The 27,255-nt window shown below is 36.7% G+C and overlaps 1 protein-coding gene across 12 annotated transcripts in view; it reads left to right on the top strand.

Annotated features, from left to right (window-relative positions):
* The first annotated feature begins 287 nt into the window (after positions 1 to 287).
* MEF2C (myocyte enhancer factor 2C) overlaps positions 288 to 27,255 on the top strand; it is a 134,787-nt gene continuing 107,819 nt past the window's right edge. For 6 of the 12 annotated variants that reach the window (XM_074532560.1, XM_074532558.1, XM_074532556.1 and 3 more), the window contains exons 1-2: positions 288 to 424; positions 10,314 to 10,412. The gene's annotated coding sequence lies outside the window, so the exon portion shown is untranslated. Of the gene's footprint in view, positions 425 to 10,313; positions 10,413 to 13,324; positions 13,420 to 13,488; positions 14,544 to 25,828; positions 26,065 to 27,255 lie in introns of those variants that run through there. The other 6 variants (XM_014273214.3, XM_014273213.3, XM_074532553.1 and 3 more) reach the window with 5 other exon arrangements.

Raw genomic sequence — 27,255 nt, 5'->3', positions numbered from 1 at the left:
GCAATTCCTGGATACTGGATAAGACTACCGAGTAAATATTTTCCATTTGAACTTGCAGAGTACTTTTGAAGGGGGATGGCAATGCTCTGTTCATTTGCCAGCATTGACAAAGGTCTGCTTGTCAGTGATACCTTTTACAGCTAAATTTACTCAGGAGTGACAGAAGCAGGTGCACCTTGGCCTGCCAGACACTTGTGCACACACATCACACAGCCTACAGGTCAACATCCAAAAGAGAAAAAGCCTGGGTCTGCAGAGCAGAGGGTGAGTGAGACAAACACAACCCAAACTGGGGGGCTTCTCTTTAAAGCCAGCTGGTCTGGCTTTATTCTACGGGGATTTTTTTACCTGATTTTTTGATCAACGAAGCCCTCAGCAGGTGCTGACGGGTGCAACTTCCTGGAGAAGCAGAAGAAGGGCACTGGTGAGTTTTAATAGAAAAAAATATTAAAAAACTATTCTCATGTCTTTGGAATGTTCTGCTTACCACAGCATTGGGTGTTTCAGCCCCAAGCTCATGGTTACTCTCACAAAGCTTTCTTCAAGAGAAAACAGATAAGCTTTGTAGCGTGCTTTGCATTTAACTTGATACAGTGCTTGATTTTATCTTCTGTTGCCAAGAAAAGCTTCTTTAAACTGACTGGATAATTATAGTCACTTTCTTTCCACTGTTTCTATGATTCTGAATGGAAAGAAAATAAAGGATTACAGGCAGGAACAGCAGAAGCTAGACACTGCTCGCTGAGGGTGTGTTCTGTGCTCTCCATCTGCATCCTTTAAAATAAACGAGTTATGCTGGTAATTTCCAAACAAACCAAAACGATTTGTTGTCTGTAGACTGCTCAGTATTTGGAACTTCAGCAGTCATTCTAAGTCTTAGAAATTCCTTCTGAACATCAACTGTTTTGTTTGTCATACATCAGTGAAATTAACACTGTTTAAAGCATTTTACAGGACAATCAAAGGTTTCTCATGCAAACTGGTTGCCTTATACTAAACTGAAATGTAAATTGCAAGCTACAGGCTCCATGAGAGAACTGCTTGACATGGTGCTTTTTAAAGATTTCATGAATTTGCACATTCCCTTGTTTTAAAACCACAAATGATGCCTGTGTGTATATTCCTTAATTTGCATAACAACTGGAAAATTAGATGATGGGGGAATTTTCTTTTTTTTTCCTAGAACAATAAGATTTCAATTAATGTAAAAATGCAGAAAAATATGACCACATATTAAAACAAATATTTTTGAGAGGAGAAAAGCATTTTTTATTATTATTTCTATTTCATGAACTCATTCTTTCTACAGTTTCACAGTATTCATTACAAATTGTTGTGTTAAATTGAAAACATTTATTTAAGTGAGTAAACAGACAGAAAACTTAACCATATGAATCGTTTTCAGTAAACAGATTCCATAGTTAGAAGTCACTGCACAGCACAGAAGACACTGATGGGGGAGAAAAAGGAATCATACGTCAATATACTGCTAGACTATTTCTGTAGTAGAGCTTCCCCACATATCAAAATAAATGATATGTCAGCAATGAGTAGTCTAAGATTAGGCTGAACAATAATACCTGAATAACAATGCCCTTTTAAACATCCCTGATCATTGGTTTTGTTTCTGCTAGGTTGCTTGGTGTGGGACCTGTAGAGCTGACAGGGAGGTCCTACCTCAGCAGAGGTAGATCAGGCATATTTGTCATCCATTTTTTTTCATTTTCAGGGACAAGAAAATGGAGATGACATTATTTCTGGTTTTGGAATGTGCTATATGAAAATAATCACATTTTTGTTTGCTGAAAAGATATCCTACTGTATGGGATCATATAAGGCCAATAGGATAAAACATTACTGAACAAAGCATAAAGCAAACTTCTAAATATTTAAGATATTTTCTGATCAAGTATGAAATGTAGAACAAACTCAAACCCCCAAAACTAGAGTTGCCTTAAAAGTGAGCAATGCCTGTAAAACTCTGCTGTTTCATAGATAATGTGTAATGTATGGAAACCAAATCCCCTAAACAGTCATTAAAACCAAGCACCGTTAAATGCAAAGTCAGTAAATACTAATAGCAATTCCTGGAGCTAGCTAGACATTGTTCACGCCACACAAAACAAGAAAAAACATACAGCCTGCAGTTTAGAGCCTTTAGTTATGTACACTTTCAGTTCATCAGCGTTTTGCTTTATTGATTTTAAAGGTTTGGAAACAGTAATCAGTGTGACAAACTCCTGGATAATTTCATTAAATTCCAGTGAAGTTATTTCTATATTTCACTGTACTGAGAGAAAAAGTATTTTGTGCAATGAAAGTTTAGTATAAGATGCTTTCCTTTTCTAGAAAAACATTGTTTAATGTTTCAAAATATAGAGATTACTCACTAGATAATGTAGACCATTAAATTTAAATGAGTAACCTTAATTAATCTTTCTGGTTTCTTATTTTTTCATCAACAGATTTCAGCACATTAAGTGAAATTCTGAAATATTTCTGTTATTAATTAAATATTGAGAGATTAAGAAAAAGGAAAACCCTAACTTAATGCACTGAAACTTTATAACTATTTCAGTTAGAAAGAGAATCACCCCTAAAATGCCTGGTACATTCTTTTATTTTTGTACCAACTATTCCCTATTAAGTAAGAGCTCTGTGGTTAATTTTGTAAATTATGGCAATTTATTCTACAACTTTTTTTCTTTTTTTTTTAACCTACAGTGTAGCTCAGTTTTCAACCTTATATTTGTCTTTTCCAGTAAATCCAAGTTTTAGCAAAAGGAAGATATCTATATTCGTTTTTCCACAATGCATGTAAATAAAAAACGGGATTTAACCACAAAGCTTTGGTAAAAATCTCAATTTAGGAGATTCACAATTTGGATTCTGTTATTCAAAAGTTAATTCAAATTTTTTCATATACTGTTCCATTATATTTTAGAAGCATCTCATAACTTTCTGCTTTCACTTACACTGGTAAAAACTGGACACTTTCCACTGAAGGCAGTGAAGTTGCATATAAAAGTTAGATAAGATGAGATGCATGATAAAAAAATCAGTGTGGGAATAGAATGAATAGCTGTAATTACAGCTTCATACAGGAGTACTTTAAACATGAAAAATTTCCATTTTATGCTTCTATTTTAAAGGGTAGGTGCATTTTTATGTATACACATACACACACACACACACACCTGTGCATATAAAGTCTGTGTATGTACAAATATATATATGAATGTGTATATATATACACTTTAAATATATCATTTTTCCCCTTGGTACAGTAGGCAAAACCTTATTCTAAAAAAAGTATATAACTTTCTTCTTGGACTTTCTGAACAAAAACATTAATTCATGTTTCTGTTCAGAATTTAATTGGTTATTGTTCTGACACAGTCGCCATGGAAATCAAAGGATCAGACTACCATTAGGAGTAGTGGAGAACTCTCCTCTTTGCCAGTCTGCTGGCAATGTAGAGAGCCACTTGGAGCCTTGCCTGAGGGCTCCATCCCCCTGAGTTGTCCTGGTGGCTGCAAATGGATGTCTTTGCAGCTGCTCCCCACCCCTGCACCCCACTGTGGCTGATTCCCAGGTGAAGAAGCACCCACTCTCAATGACTGCTTGGAGCTCCACCCTCCTAACCCATTTCAAAAATGCTGTTGCACTCTAGATTCACCATTAACTAGGTAACAAGGGCAGGTCTCAAAGTACACCCCTTGTCACAGTGTGCAGGTACACAAACCGCTTGTCAATGGGAGTTGTCCTTTTCAATTAAAGTGGTGACCATTTATTGCATAGTCAGATATGGGTTTGTTCCTTTGAAAGCAAGTAAGCATTATGAGACAAGCTCTGAAAGCACCACTTAAGAAATATTCCAGAAAGACAAAAGCACAGTGCTTTCTATGCATAACTTTAAAGGCACTGGATTCTAAATCAAGTTCAATAAATACAGCTTGCAAAGAATAAACTTCTAAATTTAAGCTAACATACACAAGTTTACTGGAAGATGTAAAATAACTGCACAGGCAAAAATAATAAAAATAAATTAATAAAATTACAGAATGAATGAAACATCAATTACAGCTTTGTTCATAAATATAGCTATATAGCATTACTAGTTCTACATACACACTTAAAAATTGTGCTTATGGCAGATGAAGTGCAATCCAATGTTAATGTAGCTGATGCACTGTATCCTGAAACATCTTTTCGGGCAAAAAAGTTAAAACCTGAATAGTATTATACCAATGTGATAAGACTTTATCCTGCAAATCAAACATTTCTCTTTATGGGCTGCTACATTTTATCTTCTGGTTTGACTCTTTTTAAACAAAAAACTCTCCCCCAGTAATTTTAATATCTCTCTATTTTCTTTTGTTATTATAAAAATAACAATACAGAAGTACATAAAATGGATGCTTCCTATAGTTTTTGCTGTAGATACCTGCAGTATTTATTCCTTTCCTTTGCTTCCTAAAGTCCTATATGACTGTATGCAAATTGCCCTTTGTCTAGTATCAATCCATCTCCTTTATTTAAAATTATTGTAGGAAGAATGCTTGGTAATAACAAATTATTATTGTGTGCAGTAATTCTAAAAGAGTATATTAACACACTTTAAAAAATAGAAGAGACTGTGAAACAATATACTTGTATATCAAGAGATTGTTCCTACCCCTGCAAAAAAAAAAAAATCTGCCCATTTAATTATGCGTCCTTGCACTAACTCAATGCATTCGTCATTTAATACTACACCTCAGTCTCAGTGAAATGAGATTTAGGCTCGTATTCTTCCACAGAAATACAAGAGAACTGGCTTGCACTTAGGGCAAAGAAGAACTTGGTTTCCTTGTTCCTGGGAAAAAGCACTCTTTCAATAGCATCCCAACTACTAGGCTTAATCTGCAAAAAGGATGTGGGAACTCCTCACTGAATCTCAATTTAATCCAAAAATTCTTAACCCATTTATCCTCACTGGCAACAGTCCTCTTGAGTTATTTCTGCCCATATTCCTATTGTCTTATCTTCCCCTACATGATTATGTAGACTACAAAAAGATTCTTCAGTCTCACTCAGGAGCTAGAAAATTTTCTAAACCCCTTCCAAACATGTACCTATTGCCCAGCTCTTGCCCCTTTAGCTGAGCAACAGCAAAAAAACCAATTCAGTCACGTCCAGAAGTAAAGAGGTTTTATAGCACAGAACTTCCAACCACTGTAGATTTAAAATGTAAAGACAAATACAAGAGTCACCATAACATATTTATTTGTTTCTGAGAGCCTAAAACTAAAAAGGCTAACAATATATTAGGTCAATTCAAGAAGTTTCAATATATATTTGAATGAAGTTAATTGAATTTTTTAACAAGAAAAGAAAACCCTGAAGTTATCTCTATATGTTTTTTAGTTGCCTGATAAAAATAATTTCCCGTTGAAGGAACGTCAATTCAGTAATCAGATTTCTTCTCCTTTAGCTATGTTAGGGTAGCTACCTGTAAAATCATTGCTGAAATCAAAACTTGCTGCTCTGATTGGTGCAAATTTGCAATAACATAACAGACCAGAAATGGGAACTTAAATCTGTGCATCATACAGCAGTGTACAAAGAAGACCAAACTAGATCATATGGCAGTAACAACAATTTCAGATTAAATACATCCAAACCAAAGTACAAATCCAAACATGATCAGAGGCTTAGTTTCCTTTTAACATCAATATTATGTTTTTAAAGTACTTTCATGGGAAGAGTTAAAGCCCCACAGCAGGATGCTCATGGAAGGTTTAAATAGATTAACATAAGTGCCATAATCATGTCTAAAAGCTGACCCAACTATTGTGCAATTACATTTGTGATCACAGAAATTAAGAGTTCTTCACTTATCAAGAAGAGCTTTCAACTTTCAAAAGGTCTCTCTAAATCATCTAATGAAATATTTGTATTAATTATTGTTTTTACAACAGAGATTTAGTATAACAGCAGCCCTTAGAAGACATATTTTTAGATCAACGCTTGTGTTTGGAGCTGTTCAAACACAAAACAAAACTATGGATTTAGAAGAGTTTGAAAACACCTAAAACCAGTGCATTTTGTCAAAATGTCCAGAGAATAACCTATTGTTTCTTGGTATATGTATACAAGCATATCCGTATAAAAAGGCTTCAGACTAATGCCTTCACACCCTCATCCCAGATACTAATCTATCACTTTTGTATTCTATATTCAATTTATGGTGTAAGTATCTCCCTTAGAACAAGCTGGATCATTAATCATTAACATTTGTGCATCGTTTACTCCAATTTTAGTTCCAGAAAGTGGTATGAAAGCAGAAATAGAGGCAAATTGTCAGAAAACAGCAAAAAGCTAGTTGCTTATCTAAAAATATAGCTCCAAGTCTAATCTGGAAACCTCCTGAGAATTATTTTTTAGGGGAAAAACCCCAAATTTTGAACACTCTAAGAGATGCCTTTCATGTGTGACATTGGAATACACATCTAAAGCCAGAATGGGAAACCATATTGGCTTTCAGCAACAGGAGATGAAGTTGACCAACATTTTTTTCCCCCTTAGAACATATTTGAGTCTGAATTTTGCTTGAATTGTGGCTAGGCGTCCATCCAAAACAAACCTCCACTTTGCTTGGCCCTCAAAATTACCATGAATTTCATTGTCTACACAGATGCAGATGCTGATCTAATTTGTAGCAGCTGCAGAATACTTAATTAAGCCTTTTCTGCCATTTATGGCTGTCTGCTTCTGTATCACATCATCACTCAGTGCAAGACAGACAAAAGCTTGAGTGTCACATAATTAGCAAGGGGGTGCAATCATATTTTTTTGTTTTAGGTTGTGCATTTTTTGTCAAAATATCTGAAAATATCACAATACCTTAGGCAAATCCATTTCTGGAAATGAGAAGGAATGCACAGCCTAAAAAATATTTTCCTAGTTCCCTACCAGCTTTTCCCAAAATGAAAATGAATCACAGAGAGATTCTCCTTATTCAGGAAAGGCAATCACATGGACAAATAAATGTGGTAGAAGGAATAAAAAGGGTGATCCTTACTTAAATGCTAATTCTGAAACAATTTATGGAAGCTTTTCCTCTTCGAGATAAGTAAAACGAACTGCACTAGCAGGAACTTTAGAAATACTCAGCTAATGATACAGAGGTTTAAGACTTCTAAAGCTGCATAAATTAATAAGAAATACAAAGTTATCTTCCTCTGTATCAATTCTAGAAGCTGTGAGAGATAGTTCTTCTATATTAGCAATCGAGTTGAATAGTGAAGATACTGTATTTCTTGGGTGAAGGTTGTTCAACAATCTAGATAGACTTTAATCACAGATGTATTAGACCACACAGTAAATTACACTTCCACCCAATGCTTTGCATTTGAAAAAAAAAATTCTGATGTTTCTGCATATGAAGATGCAGAATTATAGACATGAACATCAGTTCATGAAAACAACAGCATTTCCAAAATTATTCTTCAAATACATTCCTGTACTTAAACCCTATCAAGATGAGGAATTGATTTGAAATTTCCACTCTAAGCTCATATTTGATCTATTTTTGTATTTTTGCATAAGGGGGAAAAAAGCCCATTTAGCTTGAAATTTTACCTAATTAACTTTATGTCAGAAGAGACTGGGGAAGCAATGTAGAATTGAAACTAGTTACAGAGATTTAAGTTTATCTGAGACTGAAGTTTTGCTTGCCAATTTCTTACTAGCACTGAAAATCTTCAAAACCCTAGATGCATTTCTTTCAGGCAAGTCTAGACACACATTTTTGGAGTCCTTAAACTTCAACAAGAGGTTAGTAGGTTAAATTCTTCCTATATTTACACTTAAGTAAGATCATGGACTACCAGCGTTATACCCCTAAAATGCATATGTGTATATATAAACTCTACACATTTTGTGGAACATTGGCATACCATGCTAAGTACATTTGAATTACTTACAGAGGGATAGTGGCTGGTACAGGAACTGGACTTAGAGCAAACCCAAAGATTAATTTTGAGGCAGAAGTTGGATCTGGGTGACCAGTGACATAGAACTGAGCTTCCATTTTAGTATCTCATCTCAGCCTGTCAGAGTACACCACTTCAACAGACTTCAGGGGACTTAGGACATACCATATAAGCCTCACAGCATCCATGTTCCACACTAAGCAGGAGATTTGGGATTTCTATAGCTATTAACTTCCTTCAGATGCCATTTCAGTCTAATTTTGAAGAAAAATTTTTTAAAAATTTAAAAAAAATACAGACCTTAAGAATTACTTATTTCTAAAATGCATGTGTGGCAAGAGCAGACACAGACTTAACTCTAATATTAGCCTGTGTTGTCATTAACAAAGTGATAAATACTATTTTAAAATACTATTTTTATACTCTTTAGGACAAATTTAGTAATGTCTAATCTTTGAAAGAAAATGTATTTGTCTATGAAAAAGTTATCTCCAATCTCTAGTCGGAAAACCATTTTTTAAAAATCACAATTCAAAAATGTCTTGGATAAAAAAAATATCTTTGGGCAGCTGTTTATGAGGTATTTAAAAGACAATAGCAACTGGCAAACTACAGTTTCAGAAACTGCCTTTAGTAACAATGAAACACTGCAGATTACTAGAACAGGATCAATTTAGCAAAACAAACAAACCTCCTTTTCACTGTTGATTTAACGCATTTGGCAGCCTTTTTCCCCTCTAAAATCAATCTCGTTCCTGCAAAGGCCCTTAAAAATATTAGCAGGGGAGCATAAAAAACCTCTTAAAAAAATAAAAAGTCGGTGTCAGGAGGAGAGGGGGAGTGGTGAATTGAAACAATATCTTTCCCAAAGGCTGGGAAATAACATAAATGCCCTGTGCTAGTCGAACTCCAAGCCTAATCTCACTCACCCCACGGCTTCAATAACCACCCAGCTGGACACAGATCCGCCTGCGTCCCAGGACTGTCATGTGCTGCTGCAGCTTCCCGGGCCTGGCCCTACATATTTGGCCACTCCAACCCCTCTGAGGCCCCGGAACCCTGCCCCGACCAGCCACCCCGTGCCCTCCCGCGGCGGGCGGGCAGCGCCCCTGCTCCAGCCTGGCCCTGAGCTGACGGGACTGGAAACCCGGTTTCCGCTGGCCCTGTAGAGCCTGCCGCAGTGGCGACACCCACTTGTTCCAAAGGTCGGAGCCGTGGGCAAAGGCTCTGAACAGGCTCCGGAGGGGCCCGATGAGGGCAGTTCTGCCGGGGCACGCGGGGCAGGGGTCTTCTTCCAGCCTCCTCAGAGCTGGCCTTTGGTCAGGACTTCCCAACCCTTTGCTCTTCCGGGCCCGTTCCACATAGCCATAGCTGCAGTAGAACAGCCGCTGCTCCCGCCGCCCGCCCTCTCCGGGACCACCCGCTCCGGCGTCAGGCCGCGCCCGGCCGGCCTTACACCGCCTCCGCACCTCCCCGGCGGCTTCCTGTCAGAACGGGGCCGAGGGAAGGGCGGCGGCCGCGGCACCGGCAGCGCCGGCGCGACTCGGGAGCCCCGGGCACTCGCTGCCCCGCCCGGCGCCGCCAGATGCGCGGAGCGGGAAGAGATGGGGCTAGAGACCAGTGTCCTACCTACTCCTGCTGTGTTTCCCGATCACATCACCCGGAGAAACAGCCCAGCACGTAGAAATTATGAGTCAATAAATAAATTATGAGAAGCCCGGGTAATGATGTGTGCAGGTGCGAGGGTTTGGGGCAGAGGCCAGAAAGGTTGCACCTCAAAACCAAGTTGTTCCTGTTGGGACCCCCTCTTCACATGTGCAGAGAAAAATGAATATTTGAGGTAAAAAAAAGTTCTGTGGGTGCTATCTGGTTGCCTTCCTCGAAGGAGACCCAAGGAGATGCATGTCTGGAGTCGGCACCACACATACCTGTGCAGATAGATACCTGGCCCTTTGTAGAAAGAAAAAAATTAATATGCCAAATTTTACCACTTTATAATTCACTCTGGCCTTTTAAACAGGTATTTATTAAATAATGAGATGGCTGTGTTTTCCAAAATGCATGTCAAAGTATAAATACCAACTGGAGGATAAGTACAGCCTGCGATCAATAGTTTTGTAATTTTACTGATAGTATGGCATCCCTAAGGTAGGATTTAGATGGAGTTTATAACAGCTTCTGGAAACATCAAGATACTTACAAGTAAGATAGGCCTAAGTGCACATCAGTAAAGATTCATATTCTTTTTATAGAAATTACTTCATTAATCTCCTAAAATATATTGAAGGTTTGAATTTTAATAATATGCTACTTTTGTGCTTTTAAACATCCAAGGTGCCGAACACGAATTGTAAACTGTGAAGTAACTACCATGGGAAAGATTAAGTAAAGCATTGGAGGCGGATGATTTTGACAATAAAGAGGGTGTATGTGGTGAGTGTTTAATATTTTTATATTTAATACCACCAAGTACTATTTATTATTTTTAGATTTTTGTTCAAAGCAAAACCTGGAGAGCAAAGCTCTGCTGTGTTATATACATACAGGTACACCTGTGACAAAGGCTTTCTGTAATCGTTGCATGATGTGTGTGGTGATAACACCATTTTTGTAATGGCATGCCATTTTATTTTAAGTAAATAAATAAAATGTATACCTTGCAGATATTTTTTTTCAATCAAAAAATTTTGCAAGGAATCATGTACATGTCATTTCATTGCAGAGGTTTAAAAAGCAATTAATTTGTGCTCCTGGAATACAACCCTGCTATCTTTGAAATTATCTGAATTTGTATATTTTTGTTCATTATAAAAGCATATGGTTTGAGGGAATATTCTGAATGAATGAAGAACAAATACAGTACAGTTGAATAATCTTGTGGGGTAGATTAATCTATAGCCTTGATTTCTCTCAGGGTGGGTTGCTGTGGCAACCGCCCCAGCTCACTTTAAAATAATTTCATAAAGCTCTCCTCAAGAGCTGCACCCAGCGTGGGCCAAGTTTAAAAGCAGCCAGACATGGGAAGAAGGGTTATACTGTGTTGCTCTTATAAATAAGGAGGTGGTGGAAGAAAGCAAGGTGTAGAGTGGAATGGGTTTTAGCAGGAATTTAAACAGAAAATAGAAACCAAGCTAGCCCGGAGTTAAGACACAAAGGAGGTCGGTAATTTCATAGTAACCTCACTGCTTTTCACTTTAAATACCATTAAAGAATGGCTATCTCATTTCTCCTACTAGAAAAATATGTTCTGGATCCACAAAAGAACAAAAATATACTTTGATAATCATCTTCAGAAGAAATGTTACCTTGTGAAGTAATCACACTTGTAAAGAGATACTTGAATGCACTCTTTAATAAACCTTTGGAGATCTGATTTTATACTTATTACATTATGACTGATGTCTCATGGTTTAAGACACTGCATGCCTCAGGTGGTAGATTGGGGGAAAAAATTGTCATCAGATCTATATACGGACTGTGGACAGCAGAAAAGCTGTCCACAGAAATTTCTTGTGCCAGAAATTTGAAAAGGGTGCATTTGTGGAGATTCAGTACACGTACAGACATCAGCACAAAGGGTTTTTTACTGTTTGAAATTATTTCAGGTTTTTAAATTATATCCAAAGAGAGGGAAACAAAAACACCCAAACATGTCAAATTATGCTGCATAAGTTCATGCCTTGTCTAAACCTGAAACAAGTGACAAATCCTGATCCCTCCCCTTATATCTGTTTGTCCATCTGGCATCTGAATCTTGTTTTAAAAATCAAGATGTCCTTTACAGGGATTTGATTAATTGTGCTTGTGACTAAAACTTGGCATGGCTTTAAGGTGCTCCAGTATGTGAAGGTCACCACTATAAAAAGATTAGACCACAAGTGCCCACATGGAGGTGTAATTGAAGTTCTAAACTGCTATATCCTTTTATTTTCTGAAATATTTTCTTAATATTTCAGAAAATAAAACTGTAATTACTACTTTCAAAATATGACAGTGCTCACATTCTGTCTTGCCAGTTGAAGGGCTGTGTTATTACCAACTACCAGACACCAGAAAACTTACACATCCTGCATAAAATAAAGCAGATGCCAGTCATTTTCAGTTAGAGCACAAACGTGTCAAGTCTTGACATAATTTTCTATTATTTGCCACTAGGCAAAATATTACTGGATAGTTGGGTGCCACACTGGGAGACCAAAATTGTCTATGAAAGAGGCATAGCAAGGGTACAACCTGTGTAACTGTTCTGTATTTCATTCCTGCTGTGCTTCACAGCAGACCTGAAGCTGAGAAAGTATTTATTTCCCAGTGTTTTTCAGGCTGTGCTAACACTGTGATGCATATGTGCCTCTTACCACCGTGTACATTGTGCTTCACATGTATCTGCCTGGTAGCTCTGAGCACATCAGCATCACTGTCATTATTGGTGTGGGTACATCTGTAGCATGTCACTGCACGGAGCATGGTGCATTCTCACCCAGACAGACCATGACATGGATGAGACCCTCAGTATTCTCTAAGGGTTTGCATTGTGAGCAATTGCAGAGTGCTTGTTAGAACTACCTGAGCTTTGTTTTGCTCTGACTGCGCTTTGAGCATCCATGTTTTAAAGAGTGCATTTGAACTGAAAAGGTATTTATTCACTGTCAAATACTTTGGAAGTAGGTCAGTGGCCCAATGAGATGTTTCTAGGGGAAAAGACTGTGAGACCAAGGACTTGTATTAAAATAACCCAAATATATATTTATCTCTGTGTTTGAATAAGTCATTTGGTTTTATCACGTGTGCTGTTCCAGCATCTATCATACAAATAATACTCTTTACAAACTCCCCTGCCCCTCCCAAAGGATCATAAAAGTTGGCTATCGGCACAAAAATTTTAAAAGTATACACAAGATCCAATTTTACTCAAATCACTGCATGTGCTTAATCTGGATTAAAACTAACAGTGCAGTCCTTTCAGTTCAGTTTTAGTAGCGACTGAACCTATTAAAAATAAAATAAAGCCCTGTCCACACACAGCGTGCTCTCAAGGCTGCATTTCTGCGGGTGAGACTGGTCCGAGACCGTCTCCGGCAGTTTCCCGCGGCCGGGCCGTGCTGGAGGAGGCGAGCGGGCCGGGATGTGGCCGCTGCGATCGCGGGGAAAGCGCCGCTGAGCCGGCGCTGGGCCGGAGCCGCTCCCCGTGCCGCGGGACGCGGAGCCGGAGGACTTGGGAAAGTTGGGCTGTTCAGCGGGCGCCGCTCTCGGGAGGGGGAGCCCAGCCAAGGGGCCGGGCAGGAGGTCTCGGGGGCGGGGGCAAGTGCCGGAGCGCCGCAGCCCTACTGCGCTCCGGAGGCGGCGCAGGGGTAGACGCCCTCTGGGTCGCACTGCAGGCCGCGGGCCGGCTGCCCCCTCTCGGCGCCCGCCCCTTCCCGACCGAGGTGAAGGCGCTCCGAAGGTACCGCCTCGGGGGTGGCGGGGATGCGACACTCAGGGGCGTTCCGAACCTTGGGCTCCGCAGGTCCCCGGGCGCGGTGAGCTTGGTTACTCCCCACAGCCGGGACCTGAGTGGCCGCGCTGACCGGCCCCAGATGCGCTGCCGCGGGCGATGCGCGCCTCCCAGGTTCGCAGCCCTCCTGCCTTCCCTCCGCACGCTGTGCTACCCCGCCAGGAGGGGGAAAACACTCAGCGGCTCGCCGCCTTGTCTTCGCTTTGTGTAATAAAGGATGTCATTAGGTTTGCGTGTGGCATATGCCATTACCCCCACCGTAAAACTAAAATTAGCAAAATGTCAGGAATGGAAAGATTGATTCACCCAAGATGCAATTATCATTTTAAAAGTGCTTGATTGAGGTGCTGATGCTCAGTGATTTATTCTGCATACCATATACATAATTAAAGTAGTGTAGTGGAGCAATTTATCAATCTAGTTTAGACTAGAGGGGCAAGGAACTGCTGTCGCTGCTGCTGCTGCTCTATGTTTGTTTTATTAAAACGCTTTCGAGATCTGATCCCGCCCCCTTTTTGTGAGACTGAAACTGATTATTTCTTCAGCTTGGGAGGAGAGAGTCATTCGTTTGGGATTGTGGGAGAGGTAGAGTAATAGATTCACGATAAAAAGAAGAAAAAGGAGGAAGAGAGAGAAGTAGAAAAGGACAACTCATCAGGAGTACGGTTTGAAATCCCTTTCTCGCCTCCCCCTTCCCCTCCGCGATGTTACAGAGACTGTGAGCTATTCGCCTTTTCCCATTCGCCTGCTGCCACTTCCTTCCTGGACGATCTCAGGACGAGTCCGGTTACTTTTAATCCGACCAGCAGCTCAGGCACTTTCTCCTCCTCCACGCAGCACACACGCGCATACACGCGCACCACACACACGCACACGCACACACCCCAGGCATCTTCTGGCTGATTATTGGATTGACTTTGAAGGTTGTGTGTGTGTGATTCAAGGCGGCTGCATGTTGAACCAGGAGGTGAATATTTAAGACTGGAAGAAGTAAAGGGATTTTTTCTTTTTCCTATGAAAGGAAAATATCTGAAGGACTAGTCTGATCAGCCAAACAGCTAACTGTTTACAATGTAAGTACATGTGAAATTCAGCGTCAAAATAAAATGTGGTGGGCATGGTACAAAAGCCCTAGGTACATTTCCTATCGCGTTTGAATAATGTATCAGTCATTTTATGTAAACTGGGATTGAGGTTGCTTGCAGACTTTTAGTGTGTGACTGTGCAGTTGCTTAAAAGTAGCTTGCTAAAAACGAGTTAAATCTCTGGTAAATTATGGCGAACTTTTCTCTGTCAGTGTCATAAGTGTTTAAACTTCGATGAAGTTAGTTTCCATAATTTTTGTTCTTGATATTATGAAGAATTTGAAGGTTATTTGATTTAGATGCCTCTTAGTTGATTTAAAAGCTATGACCTTGTAGTGCTTGCACTCTGATTTATCAGACTAGGGAAACAATCTAGTTTCAGTGAAATGCTCTTAAACTTAGTTGTATCACAGGCTCTTCAGTCTTGAGTTTAAGTAGTGCATGCTTGCAAGTGTTCAACTTTGTACATCTTTCATCTGAATTACTTATGTTTGAGATGGAAAGACCCCTTGCATTTATGTGGGAACTTAAGTGATGGTCTGCAAGCCGATTTTGGAACAGTATGCTTTGGTCTTTACATAGTACTTTGAGTAATTTTTAAATTTTTTTACACAAAGGAGCCAATCAGAATTACAGAACTAGCTGACATAATTGCAGTACAATCACTTACAGGCTAAGATAAAGTTTAATGTAAATGAGAGACTTGTAAGATTATTGTTGCATTATATAATTAGAATACTTATTATTTCCCATAAAACTTAGTGTGACCTCTTGTCAGCCTGAAAAACAAAACAAGTACAAAAAACAAGTTAATAATGCCATTTCCATACTACTACTACTAACAATAATAATAATAAGAAAGCAATGCAGCATGGCACGAAACAAAATTCAATGAATCATTGTGGGTATCTAAGCATTGTCTTTTATAGAAAAGTTCTATTTTCTTTATTGTGTGTAATGATTATTATTACCAAATAACTACATACTTAAATAAATACTGTAATAGACAATTTAAGACTAAAGGTTTAAGAGAATTAAACAAAGGCACTTTACCAGTACTTTGCTGATGATCAGAAAATAATAGCTTTGACACAAAATTTTCCTTGCACATATCTGACAATCGCCTTAATGGCATATGTCCTAGTTTCATATCTTTAATTTAAAATAACTATAAGATGAATGACAAACTATTTTAGAAGCAACTTCTCATTTGGAAGACTAGATATCTTTTATTGTCACTTTCCTGCTATTGTGTTTGAAGAGTAAAGATGTTTATATGATATAGAGTATAATATCTAATCCCTAGATGCTTGGCAGGGCAAGGAAATAGTACCACCTGTGAACCACTACTCCAACACATACTAATTTTCAGTGCAAACGATAAGTCATATGGTTTCTCTGGGCATTTGTTATATTGTGAACTGCATATAAGGATTTCAAGTACCTTACTTTAAGTCCAAAACCCACAAAACTTTCTTACTTTATTAGTTTTCCTAAAATATCCATTATATTATTCCTTCTGTGTTAATGAGTACATAATTCATAACGAGTCTATGCTGAAATATCTGCCCACAAGTCTGTCCTTTTGGAAGTAATAGAAAAAATTCTTGAAAAACAAGACAATGGCCCTTAATCCCAGGTGTCTATGTTCCTGGTTGCACATGTACTTTTAGTTTAAAAACTCACTGTTCATATATGTTTATACTAATATGCTCTACATAGTATGAGAAGGTAGCTCTGGGACCTGAACGTGGAAAGGCTCTTTCATGCGAGGAGTTCTAACACAACTAGTCCCACTGTCAATGCTGAGACTACTTGTAAGAAAATGAGCAAGTCACAGGGATAACAATTTACAGGATCAGGACCCAAAGAGACTAAACCTCTTGCCTGTCCTAAAACTTTCATAGGATAGAGATGTAAAGAATGTCACTTTCAATGTCTTATAAAACAATGCAGGGATCAAATACTGTCTGCATCCTCTTAAGATTATTTGGCCAAGAAAAAAGGAAATGTAAGTTTAGGAGCCTTATTAAAATTGGTACTAAATGATGAATAGTGTGGGAGATTAAGACTTCTACAGTTATGTTCCTGAATTCCTAGTTTTAGACCATAATAAGAAAATTAATTGAAATAATTTCTTACTGTGAATTTTCTTCCAATATGGGATCCACATTTTTTCCCTTTTTTTAGACATTTCATCTACCTGCAACATGTATATTTAAAACCAGACATACCTTTCTTAATTGTTTCTTTTTTAAAAAATGCCTATAATGTTAAAGACAAAGAGAAATGAAGTTTCCTGAAGCTTTTCACAAAAGTTTGCTTAAGAAATATTTTGGTAACTCATTATTCAATAGATAAAAGTAATCATATAGAAACTTAGGAACTGATCAGGAGTTGTGAATAGAATATTTTGCCAACTTAATTTCTTTCAGTTTTACTTTTCTCTAGAACAGATTAATTTATTGTTCATCAGGATAGTTTAGTTCATTTTCAGATACAGCTGAAGTTATTTCTACATTTCTTTAAGGAAGAAGTCATTAATTGTTACTAGGCTCTTGAAAGAAAAAAGGCTTGGTGTTTGATACATTAAGGTCCATTTTTATCTGTTTGATATAATTATTCAAAATTGTGTGATAATTTTTCCAAAAATCAAGTAAGGTGTATTGGTATTTTTTCAAAAAAAACTGATGATAGAGATGAATCTATATAAACTGTTATGTAATTTCCAAGAATTTGTAGTCCTTGCTTCAGCATCCTGAATCATGGCCAAAACACTTACATTTTTTATGCATTTTATGTTTTTTAATTTTGCTATTTGATATCAGCAGAGAGGTTTTGCTATATCCTCATTTATGCGCTGTAATGATTTCGGTACAAAATATTTTTAAAATAATACATTTAATTCTGAAAGCTAGAAAATTTTGAGCTTAACAAACAGAGTTAGAGTTCTGATATTTGAAAATGATGAAAATAGAATTTTGGATCCTGCTTTAGAAGCAAGATGGATTCAGAAGAACTTTTTTCAGCAAACACTGATGGTGCAAGTGAAAAATTGAAAAACTGAATTTTTAAACTATTTTTAGAAGTAATTACTTGAGTCCTCTGACCAGCTTTAAGGTCATTTTCTTAGAACTGATGATCAGTGATACATATTGGTGATTAAAAGCTAGTGTCTTCAGCCCTCCACTTTATTGTCACTGTCTCATTGACTGCAGTGCAGGAGAGGTTGTCTATTCACTGAGATCTGTCATCTCTAGGAAATCAGACCAGCTTATAGGGGCGATTCACAAAACCAACAGTGACAACAAAGTCTTATGTGCCTTACAAAAGAAGGATTAGGCAGTTCACATGTCATTTTGATTGGACAGCAATAAAAGCTGATTGCTGTGGCATATCAAGACACACTTCATTTTTAAGTGATTATTGTATGAGACAACTAGAACTCTGTTGCTTAGTCATTTTTAAATGTAATTCAAATCATGGAATACTAATTTTGACCATTACTGGACATGTATGACTTTATAGTGAAAGTACAGCCACTTGTAGCATTGTTACACAAATTTTATAAAAACTTCTTAATACACCACTTTGGAGAAAAACAAATAAAATGTGGTAGATTCTTGGTTCTTGGATTTTTTAAAAAAAGATATTTGCCTAGATATTTTTCTGTAATCACAATTTAAAGTTACTAAAAGTGACTAGGCTCTAAAAAGTGTCTAGAACTACACTAAATTCACTGCACTTAACCATATTAAGAGCTTATGAGCAGAGGAGTGTGCCTAAAATGTGTCAGGGCTTCACAGATTTAGCAGAAGTTATTATATTGAATAACAACTAAAGAATCTTATTTTATTCTCTTATTTTTTAAAATATAATGGGTTTAAAAACTGTTATTTGTGTTGCATGTGTGCAGTCTGATTTGAAAATAGCCAAGAAATTAAGTGCTGCCCCTGTATTATTGAATATGTCATTTATCAGTGAGAATAGAGTTTTTTCCCATTTGCATAATTTAGTTAAAATGTACAGCCTTAACATTTAGAAGTATGGAAATAGAAAGCTGATAAATTCTATGATAATTTCATATAATATTTCAAAAGAACTCTTTTTTTACCCAACTGATGCCTCCTAGTGTTTCACATAATAAAACACTAATGAGTCAACCATAAATGTAAACATTATTCCTTCATTTTCTTCATCTTATGTGGTACATAAAATTAATATTTATGTTTTTAATTTTGTATGCATTATTTTAATCAGACAAGAAACTCATATAAATTCAGATGTCTCATTTTAATGGATACTGAAGGTGCATTTTTATTTTCTTTCACTATAGCTTTTGCCTAGCTGTGTTTTGAAAAGTTTAAGTTATATAGTTTAAGTAATATAGGACACGTTTTCATTTTCTCCTTTTGTTTCCTATGTGCATTAAATGAATTTCTCAACAATGCATTATTAGGCCCAAAAAATTCCTTAAAAAGGAATTTTAAACATTTGCTAGCATGATGCTTTGAAAAGTAAACCCTCAAAATAGGCAGTAAATGCAGTTATAGAAATGTTTGAAATGTCCTAAGGGACCTCACAGCCAAATAATATTAAAAACACTGGTCTGCAACATGCTCCCTCACTACAGTCCTCAAAGAATACTTACCGTATTTTGTAGCCATTCCTGATTATTTTACTGTTGTATGATCAAGAAAACTCTGTGAAGACAGTTTTCAAATTCACAAAATGTGCATCTTACTCTTTTAGTTGTGTGTGTGGATGATCAGTACTTCTGAAAAATAGTCCATTTGCATAAAATACTGAGATGGAGTTTGAAGTGGTAAAGACAGTGTCCTTTTCTTACAAGTGCAGTCTGGTCGTATAACTCTTGAATGCCTCAAAAAACCACATTCAGCTCTATCAGACAACAGTAGAATTTTTTACCTTTTATTTTATGGAAAAGTTTAATTTTCAAAACGTTATCTAGCATCAATTCAAAGCAAAACCTAGGGGCCTCAGCTGTATATTGGATCTGTCAGGTATGCTCTTATAATAATAAAGAAGCAGTCAAGACTGAGAATACTCTTACACAATTAATGCCACAGTTTTATGTAAAGTATGAGATCAATTTAGTGAAAACTGAATTGGAAATAAAGCCTATTATGCTAAGACTTTCAAGAAAAGCAGTGAAATTCCCTGGTACTTATTCTGTTCAAGACGTTTAAAGATATATAGTCAGTTTGCAATTAAAAATCAAAGTTTAAGAGTTAATATGAATAACAAAAATTTGTGTCTTAATGCACATACGATAAATTAAGGGGCCTACTTACAGAAAAATTCTGACGGAATGCAGAGGGTTAAATCTATATATGCAAATTTTGGTCATGCAAATTAGTATCCCAATTTAGAAGATTTTAAAAGTGCATATTTTAGGATTGTGTTTGCTATCAACCCTTTTAACATAGCATTTTTCTCCCAGTAGTTTTAAAGTGCAAGATCAGTAATTTATTTAACCCAAGAAATATGACGTAGAAGGCTGTCCTTTAAACTTCCTTGCATCTTGGAGGTGTTTCAAAGTATGTAAATGATACCTGTTATTCTGTGAGGAAAGCTAACATGCTTAGAATTTTCTGATATATTACATTGCAACTTGCATTGTGAAGAGAAAGTAAATGTGGAAGAAAAATAGGGGGAAGTGTAGCAAAAAAAGAATCCGTGTCATTTCCAGTGTAGGACTGATACTCTGAAATATTCCCAAACAGAACCCCACCCAGCTTTTTTTCCCTTTCTTTTTTCTTGTTTAAACAACTGCATTTAGATTGCTGAGATCTAAATTACAGCCTACACTTGTGTTATCGGACTTAGAACAATTTCTGGACAAATTGAGAGTTATTTTAGTCCTATGTGGAATACACTGGCACAATATGGATTCAGTAATCACACCAGTGAGGTCAGATAGACTGTGCCCCATTTGTAATCCTCTGGACAGGTGTTTTAGCAGTCACCTGCTGCAGCAGGGTTGATGTACTTATTTCTGCCTTCTGGCACCTTCCCCAATATTGGAAGCCTGCAAGAGCTCGAGTGAAGGGAGCTTCAGTGATCTTGGCCAGTACAGCTGGTCCTGGAAGTCAGTCAGTATCTGCTTCCTTCATTTAAGCTAACCATAAGGCAGCCCACAGATTAAGGACGGAATTGAACAGATGGCATACAGCTCCTCTGCCTTCTTTTCCCAGGTTATAAAGCTGATATGAAACTTAGATCCAAATCTAACAAGTCTTATCTTACTCTTAGTTCTTCAACTGTATAATTGATTAAATTAAGTTTATAATAAAAATTATCAACCAAATACCAGTGCAGGAATTCACCTTAAATATTACTATCTCGTATTTTTCATGCTGTAATCTCAAGGTCTAAGTGAACTGAATTAGAAAGAACATTATTTATGTTTGCTTTTATAGATATAGGGTGCATGCCACTTGTGGAAACCACGCTCAGTTAAATTTCACTATTTACTTTTAAGTTGTCAATCAATAGCTGTTAGGAAAGTATGTACAGAGGGCAGGGAGGGAGGCTTGTGAAATTGTTTATAGACCACATCAGAACAAGTTGACAAATTACAGAACACTATCCACGTGGAACATTAATTTTAGTAATATAAAAAATCAAGTCACAGATTAGCATGTGCTATTTGTGTGATTTTGAATAAAATTCTTCCTCATAGTGAAAAAAAATTTCAATACGACATTATATTTGAAAGAATAGTCCATTTTTAACAAGATTTTTAAGATCTTGTTGGGTTATCAGAGAAATTACAATGTTTCAGAACATATTCGCCCTGTAAGAAGTATGACTGCAGCACTTTTAATTTAAAAATTCAATATGGACTTCTCAATGAACACTGTTTTAAATAATTTCATCAGAGTTGGGTGGAAAAGATGTCCCTAAAATGGGGGCTAGGACGGGAGGGCATTGTAGACAAACAATAGGATGCTGAGGTCCTGTGACCATCCTGTAATGCTGGCCCATGTGTCTCCTTCAGCCTGGCATTTCAGCCTCTGAATTTTACTACCAAGAACTCGCTTTTGATGGCCATATCCCATGGGAATGCCTAAGTTACTACTATAAAAATGTTAATATTCTGGGGATATTCTGTCAAACCAGCAGGAGACAGTATGTTCTCTAGATTTAGCCTCAGGACTGCTATATGTCTGTCCATCAGAGTCCTGAATGTGTTTCTGCTTATGATAAGTGGGAAAACAGCAACAGAGAAGGAAGGCTTTTAGGGCGTTAGAAGAACATGGATATGGTCTATTTGTTAAGATGGGATACAATGAAGGAGAGTTAGTCATGTTAGTCAAACTTAAAACTTTAATCTTGCAGAATTTTCTCATTAAAAGTTCCTGTTGAAGTGTATATAATTAATCTTGCTGTGAATAATCTTTAATTGTTGCAGACATAGGGCAGTGGTCTTACTCATTGTTGATTGAAATATGTTGTAAGGCTGTAAGGAAAGATCTTTGGAACAGTATTTGATGACACAAATTTGATTTGATTTTGCCAACAGAATCTTAGAGAAATCGTCAGTTTTCCCGTAATCTTGTTTATGTTTATGAGATAGACATATCATATGATATGCAGAGGAATGAGAAAAAAATCCATGTTATGACCCCAGTGCAATCTATGAAATTTGTGAATTTGCATACTTACTAATCTTCTTCATGACATATTTTTTATTTCAGAATACTGAGCCAGAAAATACATTCATGCAGTGGTATGCAAAAATTATAACTTTATCCAAAACACATGTAGACAAATTTTAGAAATTATAAATATGACCATAAATGTTGGTAAGAGTGTATACTGGTATGGTCATTTAAAACTAAAAGAAATGTCATTCATGTTCTTGAGTATACACATTTAAAAAACTATAAGCCAGGCTAGTACTCTTTGTTATATGATGTGTAGTTAACAATTGGAAATAATATAAATTTATGTTCAAAATGTATATCAAATGGAAAAGAAGTGGAAAAATTTTTTTCCACTTTACTCTTAAAACATGATGAAATGATTGCCAAGCTACCTAATTGAAGCAAACTTCCTATAATTATAGTTGTATCCTTGGTAGGTAGAAATCTCCATATCTTCACAGGGGAAACAGGATCTGATGTTTCTATTTTATGGCAGTTGATGCTGCCATAAAAAAGATTATGCATAGGACAGAAAGAGAAGAATGATCGTCTACATTTCCTGTAATATTGGCAAACAAGTTGGACTAACATTTTTTTAGGTTTTCCAAAAATTGTTATTGACAAAGCAAAATGAAAATCTATTTTCAATACATATTCCAGTACTTAAATCCTCATTGAGAATCTTGCATTTAGTTCAGTTATGCTTCCAGTAGCTAGTGTCACAGGCTTAGTATTGCACTGAATGGTGACATGCAAAATAGTAATATAGAATGCATCCTTACTGGATGCTATCTTTTCTGGAATTTCATATTTTTAAAAATTGCTTGAGAGGTGATACATTGGTGATAGGCATAATACAAATCGTTATGACAGATAAAAAGCAAGCAATAGAAAAATTACTATTTTTGGCATCATATTTTTAATGTTATTAGGATTATTTCCCCATATTTCTAATCATGCAGTAATACACATATCTGAGGGTGCAAGAATTTCTCAATGGAGGCAGGGTGTGTTTTTATTTCATCAATATATAACAGCAAGAAGCAATATGCCGTGCAACAGAGGTGTGACAAAAATAGAGAGACATTCTGCTCTGTTTTTAGGAGCAGTACTTGCCACCTCTCTGGACAAATTATTATTTTCTTGAGCTGCTTTCTGTTACAAGTCTCTAAAAGTCACCACTGTAGAACAGTAGTAGCCCTCTGTTCTACCACATTTTTATGTATATGATTACAAGCAAACCCCTCATGAGACCACCACTTCATTGACTGCTCCAAGAGGACACTTCTACAGATTTCTGATAAAAAGTAATTTTGAGAATAGTCAGGAAGAAAGTATTTGTTCACCCCTTTTGCTTTACTGGTTTCCAGATGTGATCAGAAAGAAGTTATTCCACTAAAGGATCAGAAGATTGCTCTATGAATTAAATACCATTCTAAAAATACAACTCCCATGTTTGATAAATATAAATTCAAAATACAATGTGGATATATTAAAAAGGTCTCTTTAAAATTGCAAGGAATCTAAAGATGTATAGTTTTGTGAGATTCTGATGATGATATGTGAAAGAAAGAATCAACAGCATTCTATTTTCATATGTTGGTCTACATCCTACTCTTATATGCAGACTAGTTAAAGAAATACCCACTCTTATGTCTGTTCACTATTACCATGATCGAAACTAGATACCTAAATCTAAAATGTAGGCTTTCTTTTGAAAAGGTGAGCATATGGCACATTCCATTTCAAAGTGTGCTCCAAATTTTGAACAAGTTTCTTAAATGCAATAATTGTCAGCACCAAATGTAACCCATCAGTTTCAATTTCCAAGGAGGCTAGGGAGGAGAATCTTTCAATATGAATTCCAAAACCTTAAAATATTGGGATTATTTTTAAAATGTATGTTTATCCATAATGTACAATTCAGTAATCATCATCTCCGAAGAGATACATGAACTTTATTTAAGGCAACAGATGCAAGGTAAAAAAAATTGCAAGTGAAGGGAAAAAGCTGAAAAACAGTATAAAAGGGACTCAGAACCACTAAGTGTAAATTTTCAATGGAACTGCAAACTTCTTTTTCTTTTTTTTTTTTTTTTTTGTGCAAGTCTGTTATGAAATACCTGAGTGGAATGAAATTATCACTTTTACTAAAACCTTAAATTTGTGTTGGAATGTGTTCAGAAAATTAGAAAGGACTTAGGGTAACATCTAAAAGTGGAATTTAGGTTTTACTTTGCTGTGTCCTGTTGTCTATGGAATCCACATCCCAAATTAATTCTGTAAGTTCTTTATGAACATTGGTTGAATTTTTATGTCAGAAATTCAAGAGTTGAGAAACATGACTGGAAAGACTTCCTACTCCTAACATAGAGCAGTTAATAGTAAATTCTCTTTTCCATTGATTATAGAATATTGTGGGAGAAAGCTAGTCTCAGTTTCTAAATGTGAGGCCGTTACATTTTTGTATAGGTAATGAGATAGCCATCAAAGCAAGGACTGTAATTGGGTAATGTTTTGCTGGAATGCCACAGTTCCTTACCTAATGAGATAGTCTCTCAGTCTTTTTTACCTCTCTTACTAAAAAGTGCAAGCCTTTCTATGATTCTAGTCTGTAACATAGCTTTCTGTTTAAACTTAAAACTTTTCAGACAATGCAATAGCAAAGACGGCATTGAATTGGTTGTTTAAACTAGATTTATTTTACTTTATAAAATACAATGTATTAGAAAATAATTCTTTTGATTTTACCTTTATAATAGCAAGTGCATTCATCTAAATACATAAAACTAGATAATAAATACTTCTGTCACAGTCTTTCATAATTTTTAGTGACGTCATCCTTTCATTTGAGTTAGCTTTTGAACAGATACTTACCATGTCTAATGAAGCTCTGAAATCTCGGATAAGAGCTAGAAACACAAAGAGATATTTGACTGTGAGGACAGTGAGCACGCTGTGAGTGAGTAATCAATTGATTCTGGTTGTCTGAGACAGGAATTACAGGTCGAGGGTGTGCTAAATCTCTCAGTCTACCTCAGAGTGTTTCATAAACCTATAAGAGAAAAATTACTTCCAAAACAACCATTTTTTTGCATGTTCTCTCTCGTCTTCACATCCAGAGTTTGGGTGGTCTTTTAGGAAAGACCTTGTGGCCTAGCATGCATGACTCTTCAGCCAGTTTCTTGTATAATTAATATGCCTGTTGAATATGTGGGTGTGAGTCAAAAACTGATTTCTTGACCACATTATTAGGCTTGAATTAATGAAGAAGAGTTAAGTCCAGTTAAAAAGTTGTGGATAGTCCATCTTAACTAGTATTTTTGCAACAGCTTGAAGCTGCTCCTAAGTTATAAAAACATGCTGCTTTTTCCTTTTCTTTTACTATAATTTGGAAGTTCTGATCTCTTCTCATGAAGAGAACTTACATCAAAATATAATAAGGCATTTATTTAAGAGTATTTAAGACATAAGTAAATATATGACACTATGTCCTTTGTTCATGTATTTTAGCATAACTTTACTAACTTAATGACCTACTAAAAACTGATTTATATACAGGATTCATACTGTTAATTAACATCCACTTCTTTTTCTCAGTTCTGCTCTGACTCTTTTTCCAGACTCATTAGAAACAAAGGTACCATTTGAATAGAACATTTCAAAAGAAGATCTTCTTATCTTCTCTTCTGGACCACCCTGGGAAGAATGTATAAAGATGTACCACTCCTTTGATCAAGAGCATTATAAACAGACTTAAGCAGTTTTCTAAGTCCCTCTTGGGTGTACGTGTGTGCTTGCCATTCACACATCCTGAAATGAGATGGAATGTGAAGGTACATTTTATGCTTTTCTAGAGCTGTTCTCAGATTAGGAGAGTAGACCTCAGCTTCTGTCTGCTAGATGTTAATTGTATTATGTAACAATCTGTGTGGGTTTCACAAAGCAAAATCATTCAATTTTTCTAATGTGATTTTGAAGTACTTTCAGAATACCAAATAATCACTGATGGAGTGTATACAGGCTGAGACTGCTGGCCTCATAAGACTTCCAGGTGCTCCAGATTATTTAAGGTGCTCAGACCATTAGGCGGTGTATGAATCTCCACTCAGCTGGCAGTCCCATTTTATTCCTGATGTATAAGACAAAAGTGTGTGAAACGTCATGACAAAATTCCGAATAGTTTGTATGTTCTTTTTGCTGGAACACTAATTCTCAAAAAAGAGATGGAGGGAGGGAGGGAGGGAGGGAGGAGCAAGCTTATTTGGTCTGTCTTCAAGTATTTAGTTTATCTTCAATTAACCAAAAGGGGAACAATGTAAATTACTTTACAGCTGAAAAAAAAGATTTTACAGACTCATCAGAATTTCTGAATTCTTTCCTGAATATAAGCATGCAGTTCTGGTGCCATGATGAGTCAATAGCTGGAGAGTGCTTTTTACTGTTTACTGAAGGTCAGGTTCTCCTTTTATGTGAGAATACATAGTTACAATTATTTGTGGTGGTAGTTTTTTATTGACCTGTAACTCGCTGATTCTTTTTAAAGCCATCTTGGGTTCTCAATCCACATATGCAAGTGAAACTTGAGAAGATGCAAGCAGCAATAGCAAAGCTGACTCAATCACGATTTATGCTAATTCAGCACGTGAGAGGACCATATCCTCTAATGCTAGAGTATTCGCAGGTTATTTGTTTTGTATTGGTTTTAGGTATAATGCTACTTTGGTCTGAGAGCATAGCTAAGCAGAGGAAGGATATTCTAGTGTCTGTGATGGCAGCTTTTATTTGGGAAGTGCGGAATCAACTCTTCCAGAGCCTCTTTTAGATCACTGTGAAGATTTCACTTTGCTCATGCATCAATTCCCTGTCTGTAGAATGAGATGGTATTTCCCTGAGGCAGATTCTGTGTGACCCAAGCACTGTAGTAACAGTGTCCATATGAGTACCATGGGGAATAAACAAGGCAATGTAGACTGTAAATATGTGGTGGCTTTTAGAGACTTACAGTCTGAAGCAAAGGAACAGAT

This window comes from Zonotrichia albicollis, chromosome Z, assembly GCF_047830755.1.
Source record: "Zonotrichia albicollis isolate bZonAlb1 chromosome Z, bZonAlb1.hap1, whole genome shotgun sequence".
Lineage (NCBI taxonomy): Eukaryota > Metazoa > Chordata > Aves > Passeriformes > Passerellidae > Zonotrichia > Zonotrichia albicollis.
The sequence above is the reverse complement of the archived record's forward strand: the minus strand, read 5'-3'. Positions and strand labels throughout refer to the sequence as shown.